The sequence below is a fragment of the Dioscorea cayenensis genome, chromosome 15 (assembly GCF_009730915.1).
Source record: "Dioscorea cayenensis subsp. rotundata cultivar TDr96_F1 chromosome 15, TDr96_F1_v2_PseudoChromosome.rev07_lg8_w22 25.fasta, whole genome shotgun sequence".
In the NCBI taxonomy this organism is placed as follows: Eukaryota; Viridiplantae; Streptophyta; class Magnoliopsida; order Dioscoreales; family Dioscoreaceae; genus Dioscorea; species Dioscorea cayenensis.
In genome coordinates this window covers 7,592,272-7,608,629 of record NC_052485.1, presented here as the reverse complement: position 1 = coordinate 7,608,629, position 16,358 = coordinate 7,592,272, and the positions used below count along the sequence as shown (strand labels likewise).

General features: G+C 30.3%; 1 long non-coding RNA gene across 1 annotated transcript; it reads right to left on the bottom strand.

Annotated features, from left to right (window-relative positions):
• Positions 1-561: 561 nt before the first annotated feature.
• LOC120276873 lies at positions 562-1,156 on the bottom strand. The gene is made up of 3 exons (XR_005541377.1): positions 1,065-1,156; positions 787-829; positions 562-621 (listed from the first exon to the last, which is right to left on the bottom strand). It is a non-coding gene; the product is annotated as an uncharacterized LOC120276873 (long non-coding RNA).
• Between the last annotated feature and the right edge of the window lie 15,202 nt (positions 1,157-16,358).

Sequence of the window (16,358 nt, the reverse complement as noted above, 5' to 3'; positions counted from 1 at the left end):
ATTAAGAGCTTTGATGATTTTGAATAAATTGAAAGGTCATAATAATGTGCCACAATTTACTACTTTGTAAAAGTTTTCATGCATGCATATTCAAAAACATCAGTTATATAGATAGCATTATTAGATGAGCAACTACTACAAATGTTTCAGGCATCATGCAACTTTTTTTAACCCAAGTTTCAAAACATGGATCCTATAATGCAGTTTTAGATATTTCAACTTGACACAAAAAACACAAAAAAAAAAAGAAGCAAAGAAGGACTTGGTCAATTCAGTTAAGAAACTTGTCACATCATTGAACAATAAAAGTTGTCATTTGTAGCATATCAAAAATGAAAAATAATATATAAAGTAAAAAAACAATGACGAAAAAAACACCTTCAATATAGTCGGGGTAGGAGTCCATTACTCCTCTAGAATGTCCAAGCGGATGCCATAGGGTGAAATATATAGCAAAAAGAGAAAAAAATAAAAACTATTCAAGTAAAAATTATAGTGATAAAATAAGAAAGAGAACAATTAGATCTGAACTTACTTACCTCATCTTGGAAAAGCGACTAGTGAAAAACCACTCCTTGGGCTTGGCCACATGGCTCCAGGTCGGGGTTTTATTTCTTGCCACTACAATAAAAGGCATATATGGTAGGTATTAATTAAATTAAAGATAGTTTAACACATGATCTAATGAGATACAAAAAGTGTGTTAATCTACCATATAAAATGCACCAACAAAATATACATATATGCCAACTAGTGAACATACAATAGAGAAGCAATCTGGCTCACCTTAAATTGATCAAGATCAAAAACATGTAGATCATTAAAGTACCTGCAAAAGAAAAAGTTCGTATTGCCAAGTTATTTATGAAAGTGAGATGAGAAAGGCAATGATTTTCAATCACGCCTATAATGATTGTAACTATTTCCAGTCAAAGGACTCTCAAAAATGGAACATATTTATATTATCTTAAGCATTAAGGACAAAAAATAATACTAACATCTAACCTATTCCAGCCATAGCATCTGCCCTAGACAAACAACAAGCACAGCTGATATGGGCTTACTGATTACGCTCAGTGGATTCTTCTTGGCGATCTCCTTCCTTCAAGGAGGTTGCAGAACCACCTTAATTGCAGTATCAAAAACAGCTTTGACATTCTGCTCATCAGAACCAACAAAATTAGGAATATTCAGAGTATTTAAGATGCATGGTTTGTATTATTTTCACTGACTACTCAAATGATTATCATGTACCTGCTGAGTCTTGAAGCTGCATTCAATGTATGCTGAAGCACCAATTTGCTTCCTAAGTTCCCCTCCCTAACAATGAAAGTTTTTCTTCATTGTCAAAACTCTCTAAAGGAAAATTTTCAAAATTAATTTTCTCAGGTTTGATCACTTACATGTGCAGGTGTTATTGCAACAACACCTGGGTGATCAGCAAGATATCCTCTGTCGTCACGAGAGTCTGGAACATTTAATGATAACAATGATCATACAACAGAAAAGGAACCTTTTGTCATACTACATTTCTTGATAAGTTTTTAAGAGATTACACACGCCTAGTTTGGTTCCCATTCAGAACAATTGGAACATTGGGAGCAAAGCGATGGAATTCTGGCATCCACTGATTAAAAAAGAAGATCTAAAGCATGAGCTAATTGCAAATTTTGAAGGCTTTGAAGATAATAAACTAAGGCAAAAAAAAACATCTGGATGCCTTAACTGAAACCTTCATTTTAAAATGAAACATTTATGTATGCCTTCATTTTAAAATATGGCCTGAGAGATTAATTGTCACCATCTTATGCTGCATTTTAATTTCAATGAATGATGTTATATGCACTGAAAGATCTAATGAAAAACCTAAAAACAAACAGAATTACAGTAAAAATCTCAGGAAAAAAAATATAAAAATGACATTAATATTATTAGTAAATGCTAGAAGCTTGTGGATCTAATGAAAAAATGGCAGATTACAATGTTAATACTGAAAAACAAAGAGAAATTAGCATCTCTAACTCTCAGTGGACTATATATGCCGCTAGCTCTTCCTACAAATCAGATAGCAAGGAAGCACATCATTGCACCAATCACAGCAGAGAGAGCACTTGAGAAACAATTAATTTCAATCTAGCTAATGATCCATAGATCGATAATCAACAACGCCAGATGAGATGATAATGATATAAAGCTAGCTAGAATTACAGTAAAATCGCAATAAATCATATTAGCAGAGCTCTCTCTCATTGATAAAACAATCGATCCAACAAGCTAAAATTACTGTAAAAATTTCAAGAAATCATAAGAAAAAATCCGCAAAGCTCTAATTGATAATGATGTAAAGCAAGAAATGACATGAAAATTAGAAAAACATCTCTGGGAATTAAGATCACCTGAAACCTTAGAAAGAGAGAGAGAGGAAGAGAGAGTGAGAGAAAGATGGAGCAATGGGGCGGGAAGTGAAAGTGAGTATATATAGGGGGGATGAAGAGCTAGCACGACAACCGCGAAGGAGACCGCTTAAACGACGCCGTTACAGAAAATTCTAACATAACCAACTCCGTTATCAGTGGAGGCGATCGTCGGTTAGAACTCACCGGCGGTGGTGCGGCGGTGTGGTGTGGCGATCGTCGGTGCGGTGGGGCGGTGCGGCGAAGATCGTGCGAGAGAGAGAGAGAGAGAGAGAGAGAGAGAGTTGTTTTATTTAATTTGTGGGGGTTTTTTAAAACCGGATGTAATTTATTTTTTTTAAAAATTATAACACAGTATGGAGCCGGTTTTTAATAACCACCTCTATAAAAGTGCTTCTAAAACTGAGAATTGGTGTAGTGAGTTAACTACAGATTTTACCAAGGTTGATATGGAGAATGTTAACATAAGAGAATGATTTAGGATGATGATTAATTAGACATCCATATAAGTCACTTCTTAAGGATTTTGTCCTATAGAGGCCAGTGAGATGTGGCGAGAGCATGATTTGATCTTAAGAAAAAGTTTGTTATCCATGATGATTGTGTTCCAGATATTGAGAAAAGCTTTGAGACCAATAGGGTGTTAGTGAAGGCAGAGCTTCTAGGAGAGGATCTCATGTGTTGATTACCATTATTGATGAGGAGTCAAGGGATGCAAATTTAGAAGGAAAGTATGATATTTCGTAATTTGTATGAAATCTTGTACTCAGTAAATTGCCTATTCTATTAGTAAATTAATTATTCAAGCTTGACCACGCAGATATATGTATTTAGTACTAAAATGAGTTACCAAATTTCTATGCCTTTATCTTTCTTTTTGGTTCTTTTGATTGTCTGTGATTGATAACTTGAAGAACATTAATAATCTCTATTAGTGCAGACACACTTTATTAGCATCATTTGATAACTTGTTTATAATGACATGGCAGTCGATAGTGATGTGGCAATTTGATGAAAAGGCATGGTGTCATGGCAATGGAAAGGTATCAACTTAAAGGAGATATTCTAGGAAAAACGCCATCTTAAGAAGGAGCTATTAAAACTAAGGTTGATCTTATTTAAGTAGTAAGCAAGGATGATAATTATGTGAAGACAAAGCCAAATGGAGATTCTAGCTACGTTTGGCAAGTCAAAGGTTAAGAAAAAGATCTTAGCTATATTTGGCAAGTGGATTGATTTAAAGTGAAACTACTTGGAGGACAAGATCATATCGGAGCTCAATTTGTTTCCATGAAGATAAAGCTAATTGTGGACAGAGCTATTTAAAGACATAACTGCACATGGAGAAGATTGAAGACAAGATTATGAAGAGCCAAACTTCAATGAACAGAATATTAAATTTGGGAACTAGAAGATTAAAGAATCAAACTTGGATGAATGAAAATCAAGTTTGGTAACTTAAATATTGCAAGAGATTGTGAAGGACAAATTTGGATGATTTGGAGATTAAGTTTGGTAAAGATTGTTGAAGACTATCTTTGGTGAATATGCACCATGATGAGGCGTGACCAGTGAGAGAGTATTGTTGACAAGATTGTAAGGAGGTAACTAGTTGATGATAAATTAAGATAGGGAGGATTCGACTGCATCGACTTAGACATAACTAAAAGGGTTGGAGATATCTTGAGGTTGCGTTACAAAGGAAGTTGAACTCAGTCAAAGTCATTAGGAGGGCCACATTGCAAGCTCACTTGCACTTAGTGGTGTAACAGCTAATTTTGGAAGTTGTCTAAGTTAGCAGCCATGGAGATTCTATAAGAGGGAGACCCTATCTTTAGGTTGTAGAGTCATCTATATAAAGAACTTCGCTCTAAAGATTTAGGATGAGTCAACTAGACAGAGACCCACGTGTGCGGGTGAGAGAGTGGGCATCTAGCAATCTAGAGAGGGTGCTTGTAATCCTTGGTGAGGATAAATGCAAGTCTTGTACCCAGGTTATTTCCCTCTTTTAGTAGATTTATCTCTAGGCTTGACCCTCAAGTCTAGACTATTAGTGAAGCCAAACTGGGTTACTAATTCGTGTATCTTCTTTCTTTGTGTTGTAGTATGATTGTGCGTGTGTGCTTGCATGAGATATTGATTGAATTGTAACCCGCACACCTCCGACAGAACTAACAATCTCTAATGAAACAGAACTAACAAGTTAAGATAATGGAGAGAAAGAAAACATGTGAGAAATGAGAGTGAGTTTCGAATAGCTTAGTGGTTAAGAGGTTGGAGGGAAAATGAAGAAAACTGGAAGTTAGCATAAAATAACTTCGTGGTTATGATGTTGAAGAAGAAACATGAGTCATTACCCCTGAGATGTATCCATTAGCCTTCAAGATTGTAAGTCTATCTGATTTGAATCATGCTTTACTTTTTGAGGTGATAAAAATTTCAAGCAAGCTTTATTAACTCAGAAACATCAACTACCTACTTAGATTATATGTGTGTCCGTCCCTATTATGAGGATACCATTCAAATCACATGTATATCCACTCTATTCTCTGCCTTTTCTCTCAGAAACATCTACTAGCTACTTAGGTTGCAAATGTGTTAAATATAATTCATAGACTACGTACTTAAAATGGCCATTATCTGCTCAAATTACAAGTTTACCTATGCAAATCAAAGGTTATTTGTGAAAGATACAAGTTTAAACATATATATATATATTTTAAATAAATTATATAAAATAGCTTGGTGGTTAAAAGTTAAGTTTATTAACCAGGGTTGATCCAATTTATAGAACGTTAAGTTACTCAAACAAATATTTTTAAGTTCAATTTTTTATGTATGTTAACAAATATGTACTGAGAGGGATTTATCTTTATACAGAGTCTAACTACCACAAGGATTAGAGATGGCAACCATCTCCAAACCAGGCCTGACCTGACCAGACTTGACCCGACCCAAGTGTGACGGGAAAACCCCGCTTTGACAGGGTTTCGGGTTGGGTTCAAGTAAAATCCGACAACTATGAAACGAGGCGGGGTGGATAAGGGGATTTTGATACCCACCTCGGACCCGACTAGAAAAATAAAATTATAAAAATACACATATGTCATATGTATATATATATATATATATATATATATATATATATATATATATATATATACCTATATGTAAATATTATATTAGCAAATAGAGCTACTCATTGATAGAAAAATAATTGATGATTGATAGCACCCATGTAAACAAAAAAAAACCTATTATTTTGGATTTAAAATTTTAATATCTATTTTAGCATTGTTTTGCATGTGTGACTTGAAAAAAAAAGTGCAAACTTCATTATTTTGGATTGATGTTTTCTATTTTTATTTTTTATATTATGAGTGATTCGTCAAAAAATTATACTTGCCATGATTTTATAACATTATATGTGGGATTAAATATTTTTAGATGGAGGCGGGGACGGGGATGGGGATGGGGATGGGGTAGGGATCCCACAGATGGCCAACTCCCCGTTGGGTTAGGGTGTGTGTGTGTGTGTGTGGGTGTGGGTGGGGGGGAGGGGGATTTCGATTGTAGATTTAAATATATAAAATTTTAATATTAAACAAAATTTGTAGAATACTGCTTATGTTTCTTTTTAATTGGTTCATTTTAGAGTTTTTCTTTCATTTTTTATTTGTCAATTTAAAAAATTTATGAAAAAGTAAATATTGAATTTTCAAAGTTATCTTCTATATTTAATACACTTTTGCAATTTTCAATAAATAATGTGCAACTGCACATTTTATTAAATTATATTTTAAATAAAATTAGTTTTATTAAATTATATTTAAAATAAGAATAATTTTGAAATTTTAATATATTTTTTTTATAAATTTTAGATTACTAATTAACTTTAGCCAATTTTTTTTAATTCATATATATTAATTAATTAAGATAAATAGAAAGAGTAGAGAGAGTACATTAGTAGTTAAATATTGAGATTTCCACGGCTTTTTATTTAAATATTGTTTATTTTTTAATTAATTACCATAATAGGTATTTTTGTAATTATTTATGGAAATAGGCATTTTTATTTTTTTCTAATATCAAACTTTATGCTATGTTTGGATTGAGGGCCGGTGAGGAAAAGTAAAGTAAAATGAGGGGTATGAGGGTCAAAGTGAGTCATTCCCTCGTTTGAATATATATTTATAATTTAATGAAAGGAAAGGAAGGGTTAACTTTGACCCTTCAAAACCCTCCGAACCCCCACTTTTTATAGCCCCCCGATCTGCGGTGACGAGGGAGGAAGAACCTTTTAAAAATTTTAAAATATTTTAAAAGACCTTAATACCCTTAATTTTTAAATTAATTACATAACGTCATTTCATAAGTTTCTCCTTTCCCTTTTACAATCTAATTTTATTTTAATTGAGTATTCACATGACACCCATCGCAGATCCTTGTTTTTATGTATTTCTTTTTTTGCTTTTATGTTAATTTAATTATTTTATATTTTAGTAGATCTTATCAAGCATCAATCCATTGTGATGATATAAATAGCAACATTTTTTTGTCTTATACAAGACAATAATGCATGACATATTTTCAAAGGAAAAATAAATGGTGGTATTTGAGAAGGAACAAAATTAAAGTAAAAAATTTAAAATTAAAATAATAATGATAATTGTAATAATTTAAATATTTATTAAAAAAATCTACTTAAAGTGTGAATTTATTTGAAATATTTATAATGCGTGTGTTTAAGTAGAAATAAGTAATTTTTTATTTAATAATAAAGGTATAATTGGTAAATCATATTATTGTATATCCTCTCCCTTCCCTTTCCTTCTTTAACCAAATAAGTCTTATCAGAAAACTCTCCTTTTCTTTTCCTCCATAAAATTTATTTATCCATAGCAGGGTTAAACCCTTCCTTTCTTTTCCCAAACTTTCGCTTTTACATTTGAATCCAAACATTATGTTAGGTTTTTTTAAAAGGTTGTGGGTTCTACTAGTATTTTAATATTAAAATTTTATTTTATTTTTTAAAGTTGTGTGTTCTACTAGGTTTTTAATCTTTAAATTTTTTTTTAAAAACCACAGGTCCTGATAGTTTTTTAAATTAAAAAACAGTTTTACATTGAAACCATTATAATTTCATAATATGAGAAGTACTGGACCCCTATAATGGTCCATGTCTATATGCTGATCTTACAATGTGAAAGACTACTTTCGGGGCCCATAATCCACCAAATTCATAATGAGATGGACATAAGGGAGGCGGTCAGCTGAAGCGATGTGGTTTATGTCGCAATGAAGGTCATAGCCGTCGAAATTGTCCGAATGTCGTTGGTCCAAGTCGTATTTAATTATGTAAACTAAATATTGTAATTGTTGAACCATTTTATAATATATGTAATTATTTTGGTCCATTTAAAATATCAAGTGAGTTTGTTTTAGTTGTGTGAGTAATTTTTACATGTTAAAATTTTAATTGTTAAAATTTTTAAATGTTTAATATTTGGTTGTTATGAAAAAATATTAAAATTATTTAAATTATTAATAGCTTGTTAGAATTAGAGAAAGTAGATATATGAGAGCAGAAGTGGGAATAAAATAAGTTATTAAAATATATTATGAAATTTTAAGGGCTTCAATGTAAAATTGTTTTTTAATTAAAAAAACCAGTAGTATCCATGATTTTAAAAATAAAATCTTAATATTAAAAAACTAGTGGAACCCACAATTTTTTTAAAAAAATCCTAAAGTTTAATATTAAAAAGAAGGTATAAATATCAAAAGAAGGTATAAATCTATTTTTCATTTTCCATCCTTTTAGTCCCTCTATTATAAAATCTGCCTTTTTGGTCCTTCTATTTGCACATTTTTGTCCTTTAGTTGTAAAATCCGCCCTTTTGATCCTCGTATTTAAACATTTTCATCCTTTTTGGTCCCTCTAATTCATCAACTGAAAGGACCAAAAAGGCAGATCCATCAATTAGAGGATCAAAAAGACAAAAATGTGAAAATACGAGGACCACAAAGGCGGGTTTTATATTAGAGGGACTAAAAGGGCGAAAAACACAAAATAGAGGGACCATTTTGATATTTTGACCTAAAAAAAGTAAAATGTTTATTTTCGAAAATAATTACAAAAATACCTATTTTGGTAATTAATCAAAAAATAAACAATATTTAAAAAAAATCCGATTTCATAGAGGGGTGCACGAGCCGAGAATTAGCTCGGCCTACCCCGGGAAACCCGCCAGGTCATGCCGGGTTAGAGGACCCAATGGCCAGGTGAGCGACCTGTAACTGGCAAGCACGGTAGTGGGTCAGAGGTTTCTGAACCTGTGACCCGGCAGCGTGACCCCCCAGGTCAATCGAGTTCATTAACCCGATGAGTTGTCTTCTGACCTAGCGGGGTGACCCATCGGACATCTAGGTTCATCAACCCGGCAAGTTGAGCCTGGCAAACCGCCATGTTGATTTTATTATTATTATTATTATTATTTTATTATTATTAAAAATATGTTCTCAAAGTTGGAGAGCAAAAAATTAACCACTTGAGCTATAATTTATTACCAATATGCTATAGGAAAAGGCTATATATAGATAGATGTGGAATTTGGATCAAAATATTTATTTTCAGACAACTAAAACTATAGGATTACACTTTCACAAATATTTTTTAAAAATTATTTTTATACTATATATATTAATTTATAAAAAAATTAAGAGACTATATAATAAATTATATATATATATATATATAAACCAATATGTAAAATATCAATGTACCGAACAATAAATTTTCATAAATATTTTTTAAAAAGAATAATTATTTTGTTAATCTCCTTTTGGCTCATAAGTACTAAGTCCCTTCACGTGCACACTCTTAAATTCTCTTAAATATGGGCACTTTTATTTGTCACACACATATACATATTAGATTATTTTATTCCAATTTATAAAATAAAAAATAAAATAAAAAAATAGTTTTCAAATTATGCATATCAATTTGTACAAAAATATATTAGTAAAAAAATGTATATCTTTGAATAATGGTTAACACCATGTTATTATGATTAGTTATAAAAATATATAAAATTTTTAAGTTAATAATTTTTTTCAAGGACAACATGATGAGCACAATAATAATAACCATATAGTTCAAGATCAAAGGGAAATATAAGAGCCAACCCTGATTGTAATGAATAAATAAGTTGATGATTACTTCAATTTAAAATAAGAGAACTACTTGATGTTTATTTTCTTCACTTAAAAATATATGCTAGTAATTTAATTTGATGGATAAACAAATTAAATGCAACTTTTTTTTTATCCATTTTAAAATTATTTTGACATGTCTCAAAATTTTTTAAGTTATTATAAATTATTTTAATTTTTTTTGTTATTTAAAATTAAAGTTAAAAAAAAATTAGGAACTTTTTATATTTATTTATGTTTTATACAAATACAAGAAAAATTTGTAGACCTATTGGTAAGGGTAATAATTGTCTATGGGGTGCCCTTAAAAAAAACATTTGTCCTCTTGTGAACCTCTTTCCAAGAAAAACAAAACCTTGGTCCTTGTTGAGATTACCCCCAAGTTATCATGTGAAGATCTTTTAAAACCTTTTTTTTGCCTGATTAAATTTTCTTCGTGCACAAATTTTCCTTTAATTAACAATTTTATATTTATTTAAATACAATAAAATTTGTGTGCAGTTTGTGTGCAGTTTTCTTTTTCTTAAAAGAAATTATTTATTCATTTTTATTTTTTTCAACAAAAAAAGGTTTATATAAGTACTAAACAATATTATCATAATTACACAACTATGGCCGATAAACAATCAAACTGTTCACGAGCAGCTCGAGTTTGGTTTGATATTGGTTCGAATTCGATTCGATCATTTTAATAACAAACTGAACTTAAACTCAAATTTGAGCTCGAACAATAAACGTGTTGAACTCAAGCTAGAGTCAGCTCGATCGAGTTTGGTTCGAAGTTAGAATATATATATATATATATTATATAATATATGTAATAATAATTATTATTATTGGTTGTGTTTTTAAATTTATATTTAATTTTTAAAATTAAAATAAAAAATAATTTAAATTACAACATCATTTTTAATTACTTTTTTCTTAACCGTTGAATCATTTGATCTAACGGTTGAAATTATAAAAAATAATCTTGAAACCCTAAATCCACTCCCCAATCCCCACTTCCCCGTCTCCCAACATACCAGATACCACATCCTCGCTGCCGCTTTCCAATTAGCTATTTTTGCATTAATTGCGACTTCATCAATCTTACTAATTAGTGTACCCGTTGTATTTGCCTCTTCTGATGGTTGGTCAAGTAAAAATAATGTTGTATTTTCAGGTACATCATAATGGATTGGATTAGTCTTTCTAGTAGCTATCCTTAATTCTCTCATCTCTTGATTTCTTGAACTTCTTTGGTATCTAGAAACCCTAGAGAAAGATCCAGACCATTGTAAAAACCATTCCGTTCTCCTCCGCAAGCAAGAGAAGAGAGAAAGACAAAGAGATCTTCGCCGCTCCCGCCCTGACGTGTCGCCGAACTCCTAGCTTCGCCGCCCCCGCCCTGACGCATCGCAGAACTCCCAGCCTCGCTGCCCCCACCGCTGCTTCTTCTCACCCTTACATCAAACCCTTTTCGTTCGGCTTTCTTCGTCATCCATCCTACTTGTCAGCGATCCCTGGCCACGTGCCCCAAGGTACTCTCCCTTCTCATCCTCTTCTTTTTCTCAATAGATCTATACTTGGGGTTTGATGCTTCAGATCTTGTTTGTTTTTGCTTGATTTTATTCGAATAAGGGTTTTGCTTTCAATACCTTTGAGACCTTGATTCTTTTTTTTTGGATTGTGATATTGTTTGGTTGAATCTTGTGTTGCTCTTGAGAAAAGGAACAATCATCACTTGTTGTTTGCTTTTTTTACTTCTTTTGATTTTTTTAAGATTGGATTATTTGTCAAGGTGCTCAATTGTGGAATTTTGGGGTTATTTCTTATGATGATTCTTAGGTGAGAATTGAAATGTATGAATTTTTTAGCAAGAAATTTTCCTAGAGAATTGATGTTAGGGATTTTGTTTACAACTTTAAAACATTGTTAAATGGCTCGTCTTTTTCATGCTTCCATGTGTATTAGTTTTCAAGTTTATTAATTGGATTATGGATTGTTGGTGTTTCATTTGCTTGTATGCTTTTGTAATCGAAACTCTACTTTGCCTTTTCCTTTTCTATGATCAAAATGACATCTTGCTTGTGTTGCTACTTCGGTTTTTATAAATTTTTTTTTTAATTTTACTCAAGATTATTGTTCAATCTTAAAAGCTTGCTTCTATGTGAAAGTTAGTTGGCCAAGTGAGCACTGTGCTTTTGGATCCAGATTTAATTGTCATTGTTTGTTGTGTTGCATAAATGGTCTTTGTGGGGATGTTGTTTCTCTCTCTCTCTCTCTCTCTCTCTCTCTCTGATGACAATTCAGACATGGGTAGTTTGTTATTTGTTTAATAATTATTAGTTTTTGCTTGGATAACAAACTTATTCTAAGAGTAACTCTTAAATAAAAATTTAAGTTTTTTTTTATGAAATATTATATGTGATATATATAGTAATTTTATTTTATAATTTATTACAAGAAAAGTATTGACAAAGGAGTGGGACACAAATTTGCATGGATTTCTTTTATGGTACAAGTGGTAGAGACAAGTTAGCATTGATACTTTGGTCTTTTGATGCTTTTGTATTTGGATGGTAACTTAGTTTTTGGAATGATTGTAGACCAAATGGTTATATTGAACATGTTACTTTTGGATACCTTTGAATTCAATATTTATATTAACAATGAATTATTAGCACGATTTTTATATTAATATTGCAGTGAAAATTTAAACCATTTCCTACAATTTGTTAAACATTGATTGCAAAAATAATTGTAGCTAAATGATAAAACAAGATAAAATCACTACGAATATGAAAATTGTAGACAAATACCACAATTTTCTACGAAAATTATCGTAGAGAAAGCATAATGGAACAAGAAAAATCCACTATTCTCAACGAAATTTTTTGTAGCTAAATTTCGTAGAGAATTAAGGAAACCATTGCCTACAATTTTATTCGCAGCAAATAATCTTTTCCCTCTACGATTTTTTTAAATTTAGCCACAAATTTCATTTACATTTCTCTACGAAAATAACGTAGAGAAAGGTTCCAAGTTTGGGCTATGAAAACAGGAAATGGTAGCTAAATACTATTACCTACGGGGCATTCTCTACGTTTGGCTCTACGATTGTTTTTCGTAGATGATAAGTTTTACCTACGATTTTAATATATTTTCCTACTAATGTTTACTGTAGACATTAGTCAAGTTTCTTGTAGTGTGTTGAGGTTCCTATACTTTCGCTTAAGAAAGATCAGATATTGTTGAAAGTGGAAGCTGCAGCTTTGAATCCAATTGATTGGAAAATTCAGAAAGGCATAGTGGGACCATTCTTGCCTCCAATATTGAGCATGATTTATGGACTTCACCTTTAAAATAAAGTGTATAACTAGTGGTCATTTTTTATGCAGTTCCAATGTATGCATCCATCTGATTCTACACCAGAACAAGCTCAATTCTTGGTCTTTTTTTTCTATGTGGTGTATCTTGACTTCATGAACAACATGGGGCATTGTAACTTTGAGTTTGCCCCTCACTGGCTCTTCACTGTCGTAAGTATCATCATTAATTAATTAGTTGTTCTTCTTTTGAATCCTTAATCTTTAAATCTGAATGTTAAAGTTTTTGTTGCTAATGATTTCTAACTTTTGATCATGTATCATTCATTTTATTACACTCAGTTCAGAACAAGTCCAGTGATTGTTTGTATGAGAAGTCACTCAAAGGAAAAGAAGAGAAATGTATTGTTGAATGAACTCTCTAAAAGTACTTTTTTTAGCAATTATGTAATTTTTTCCAAATTTATGTGATTTGTTACAAATTTATGAATTTAGCATATTTACAGTTTTTTGAATCGAACTCGAACCAAATTCGAGCTGAAGATTAAAATTTTGAACCCAAACCGAATTTGAACAAAGATTAGAATTTCGAACTTGAACCAAACTCAAGCTACAAATTAGAATTTCAAACTGAACTCGATCTGGGCTCAGCTTGTTCGAGTTCGGTTCGTTGCCAGGCCTAAGACTTTTCTAGTAACCACAAAACTTTCTTCCTCCGAAAATTTTCTTTTTAATTTAATATGTGATTAATTTTTCTACTTAATATCAATTTGAGGTGAAAAAGCAAAGAGAGATTCTCTAATTTTGATATCAAGAAACAAGCACCAACTTCTAACTTAATAATAATAAAAAAAGATCTTATTATAGACTTGGAGATTTTAATTGAAAAATAAGCTAATGATATCTTTCATATACTAAATAGTTTATGTTATATACAAGTAAAAATAGATTTACAAAACAAAAAATACAAACCAACAAGGGATCAAATATCTAAATTTTTTTTTGTGTTTTGATAAATGAAACGTAGTAAAATTTCCAATGGAACATTTCAAAGCCCCACACATCCATATAATTTTTACAGTATTATATATATTTTTATAAAAAAAATAGATAAAACACAACTTTGTTAAAATAAAGAGGAACAAAAATTCAAAGAAAAAAAAATAAAGAACAATAAAGGTTACAAAAGCAAAGATGATCTCACAAAAGAAGAACAATAAAGCAGATTTACAAATATTATATCAAAAATATCTAAAATCAGTGTTTTGAAACTTGGGTTGATCCGACCGGTTGAACCTGGTTCGACCAAACCCGACTAGGTCACTGAGTTTGGTTAAATTTATTTTATAATAAAATTTTCTACTTTCCTACTTTTTAAAAATAAAAATTCATGCTCTTCTCAAACACATGAAACATAAAATATTCATATGCATAATCTAATTAAATATCAATTAATACCAAATTTTTAAAAACCGAATCTAGTTAATTGGAATTAATCTTAAATTTGGGTTTACATTTTACACTATTTTCTTTTTATAAAGTCATCAAATATATACATATGATTTACCTCATCCATATACATGGTAATTGTTATACTTATAAATTATAATAATTTGTTATATGATATAAAATGATTTTAGGTTTATTAGAATTATTGCTATTTATTGGTACTTAAATTATAAAAAAAATATTTGTTTGTTATACTTTGTATTATTATTTTTCAAAATTTTAGTAATTTATATTATATTTTATAATCTTATATTTAATTAAAATTATATATATATATATATATATATATATATATATATATATATATATATATATATATATATTATTTATAACCGGTCCATCCCGGGTCAACCATTGACCCTTGACCTAGAAACCTTTTTGGGTCTCTCCCCTAGTCGGTTTCAGAACATTGTCTAAAATAAATCTTAAAAAAATTATAGAATAACTTTAAAATGAATTTTTTTAAAAAATATATATATATAGTCTATTTTCATTTAAAATTGGTAAAATTTACTGTTTTCTAATATGAAAGGATGATAACTTTTTCTCTTATGGGTAATTAAAAAAGTAAAAATAAAAAATAAAAACAATACACTTAAAAAAAAATGTTCCTTTCACTCACTTTCATATTTCCTCCATTTAATTTGAGCCAAAAATTTCCAAGCAAGTAGGTATCCAATTTTGATAAAAAAAAAAAAACCCTATCTTTTCTTTTCTAAGATCATTTAACTTATTGTCCAAATTGATTTGCTGGATCCTCCGGGCGTTTCCAAAGACTTCAGATTCGCCACGCAATTGAATAAGCTTTTTCTTGTTGTTAATTCTAAGCAATAAAAATACAGTGCACCCAAACCACTAAAAAAAATCTAGATAATAACCTCATTCATTATCAAATATCTAGGTATTTTCAGCGCAATACAGAGATTCGATCTTACATCACTTAACTGTAGATTATTTAATTAACAAATTAACTATTTATTTATTGTTTTGATAAAAATCAACAAAAACCACTTTATAAAGAGATATTAAAAGATAGACATATATTGTTGTACCAGTTACAATGGCTTAACGAAACCTTAGAGATTTATTAACTCATATATAGATATTATATGGGACAATTAAAGCATATTAAGTGCACTCCCAAAAGATATTTATAGAACCAAACACAGTTAATAAATCTCTCTGCCATGCTATGCTACAATACATATAAAGTCTGCTCCAAAAATTTAATTTTGGATCTATCAATTCACCATTCTTTTAATATTTCAATGCACCGAATTGCGGTGGTTGTAAATATAGTATGCATAATATAATTAGGAAGTTTTATAACTTAGATATTGAATGCAAATAGGTGCCACGTTTTAAGCTTGATCCCATTTTGAGAGAACGAAAGTACTAAAATAAAAACGAGGAAAAGAATAAAAAGGAGAAGCTTTTTGGACCAGATGCGTCCACGATGTACCTAGCCGTACATAAATCTTCTATGGGCCCACTCTTTCATTTGATCCTTTAATCATGACCGTCCATCTCCGTGGTCCCCACCAATATCGGATCCAAGATAAGAAAAAAACCAAAAAAATAAAAAATCTAACAAAAATAATTTATAATTTCAGAAATTTTATGCGGTTTATATATGACCATGTGTTGGGGTTACATGAATTAAATTATATGAAAGATTTTTATATTTTTTTTTACTTTAATAAAATAGTTTTGGTTTTATTTTATTTTTGTTAATTGAATCATATATTTAAAAATTATAGCGACGATATATTTTCAATTAAATAAGTATATTGAGCTTAATTGTCATATTAATAGAAGAGAATTCTCCTAGTGCTTAATTTTTATATTTTATTTAAGAAATATCTATCTAGATTATATACTTTTAATAAAATAAAAATTAGGTTTTGAT